This window comes from Filicampus tigris, unplaced genomic scaffold (assembly GCF_054856515.1).
Source record: "Filicampus tigris isolate MCC_2025a unplaced genomic scaffold, RoL_Ftig_1.0 HiC_scaffold_29, whole genome shotgun sequence".
NCBI lineage: Eukaryota > Metazoa > Chordata > Actinopteri > Syngnathiformes > Syngnathidae > Filicampus > Filicampus tigris.
The window spans coordinates 187,501-190,000 of record NW_028233410.1 but is presented as its reverse complement, the minus strand read 5'-3'; positions in this window follow the sequence as shown (position 1 = coordinate 190,000).

The window sequence follows — 2,500 nt, the reverse complement described above, 5'->3', positions numbered from 1 at the left end:
AGTGCAGTGGTGGCCGCCTAACATAGCCCTGGTGGCATAAAAAAGCTCCAGGGCGCAGAGGCCGACGTGCGTAAAATCATATCCGAGCAACAGGCACCTTCCCCGGGCTTCCACTAGTGCAGTGGTGGCCGCCTATAATAGCCCTGGTGGCATAAAAAAGCTCCAGGGCGCAGAGGCCGACGTGCGTAAAAGCATATCCGAGCAACAGGCACCTTCCCCGGGCTTCCACTAGTGCAGTGGTGGCCGCCTAACATAGCCCTGGTGGCGCATAAAAAAGCTCCAGGGCGCAGAGGCCGACGTGCGTAAAAGCATATCCGAGCAACAGGCACCTTCCCCGGGCTGCCACTAGTGCAGTGGTGGCCGCCTATAATAGCCCTGGTAGCATAAAAAAGCTCCAGGGCGCAGAGGCCGACGTGCGTAAAAGCATATCCGAGCAACAGGCACCTTCCCCGGGCTGCCACTAGTGCAGTGGTGGCCGCCTATAATAGCCCTGGTAGCATAAAAAAGCTCCAGGGCGCAGAGGCCGACGTGCGTAAAAGCATATCCGAGCAACAGGCACCTTCCCCGGGCTGCCACTAGTGCAGTGGTGGCCGCCTATAATAGCCCTGGTAGCATAAAAAAGCTCCAGGGCGCAGAGGCCGACGTGCGTAAAAGCATATCCGAGCAACAGGCACCTTCCCCGGGCTGCCACTAGTGCAGTGGTGGCCGCCTATAATAGCCCTGGTAGCATAAAAAAGCTCCAGGGCGCAGAGGCCGACGTGCGTAAAAGCATATCCGAGCAACAGGCACCTTCCCCGGGCTGCCACTAGTGCAGTGGTGGCCGCCTATAATAGCCCTGGTAGCATAAAAAAGCTCCAGGGCGCAGAGGCCGACGTGCGTAAAAGCATATCCGAGCAACAGGCACCTTCCCCGGGCTGCCACTAGTGCAGTGGTGGCCGCCTATAATAGCCCTGGTAGCATAAAAAAGCTCCAGGGCGCAGAGGCCGACGTGCGTAAAAGCATATCCGAGCAACAGGCACCTTCCCCGGGCTGCCACTAGTGCAGTGGTGGCCGCCTATAATAGCCCTGGTAGCCCTCAGCCCTGGTAGCCCAAAGCCCTGGTAGCCCACAGCCCTGGTAGCAAAAAGCCCTGGTAGCCCAAAGCCCTGGTAGCCCAAAGCCCTGGTAGCCCAAAGCCCTGGTAGCCTAAATTAATTTTTCCCATTCATTTCAATGGGTTAGGCTACCAGGGGGAGCAGTACCACTTTTGGCCATTAGGGGCGCTGTAGTAGGTAAAAGTTGATCCCCCCAGTCAGGGGATGAGTTTGCCTACTCGCTAGGTTACCCCTGGTTTCACAAAATACAAGGGGCACATTTTCAGAAACCACTTTTTCAGAACTTGCCACCTCCAGAGCTGATCAGGGGAGCCTCGCCAAACATTAATCCAAGATTGGTGAGGGCTCGTCGGACACCCCACGGGCGATGAGTCGGTGTCTGCCTGGAGCTCATGTCACTCTCAAATATTTTCTAAGTCAACCTCCATGCGCACATTGCAATGAGCCTGCCCGACATAGGGGCACTGTGAGCGGACTCACCGGGGGGGGAGAGGGCCCCCCCGCCTGGAGCTCCACGTGTTGGATTATTTTCTATGTCAACCTCCATGCGCTCAACAGAGCGAGCCTGCCCGACCTGGGGGGTGTTCAATCGGACTCCGCGGGCCGGGCGAGGGCCCCCCCGCCTGGAGCTCCACGTGTTGGATTATTTTCTATGTCAACCTCCATGCGCTCAACAGAGCGAGCCTGCCCGACCTGGGGGGTGTTCAATCGGACTCCGCGGGCCGGGCGAGGGCCCCCCCGCCTGGAGCTCCACGTGTTGGATTATTTTCTATGTCAACCTCCATGCGCTCAACAGAGCGAGCCTGCCCGACCTGGGGGGTGTTCAATCGGACTCCGCGGGCCGGGCGAGGGCCCCCCCGCCTGGAGCTCCACGTGTTGGATTATTTTCTATGTCAACCTCCATGCGCTCAACAGAGCGAGCCTGCCCGACCTGGGGGGTGTTCAATCGGACTCCGCGGGCCGGGCGAGGGCCCCCCCGCCTGGAGCTCCGCGTGTTGGATTATTTTCTATGTCAACCTCCATGCGCTCAACAGAGCGAGCCTGCCCGACCTGGGGGGTGTTCAATCGGACTCCGCGGGCCGGGCGAGGGCCCCCCCGCCTGGAGCTCCACGTGTTGGATTATTTTCTATGTCAACCTCCATGCGCTCAACAGAGCGAGCCTGCCCGACCTGGGGGGTGTTCAATCGGACTCCGCGGGCCGGGCGAGGGCCCCCCCGCCTGGAGCTCCGCGTGTTGGATTATTTTCTATGTCAACCTCCATGCGCTCAACAGAGCGAGCCTGCCCGACCTGGGGGGTGTTCAATCGGACTCCGCGGGCCGGGCGAGGGCCCCCCCCGCCTGGAGCACCGCGTGTTGCAATATTTTCTATCTCAACCTCCGTGCGCTCAACAGAGCGAGCCCGCCCG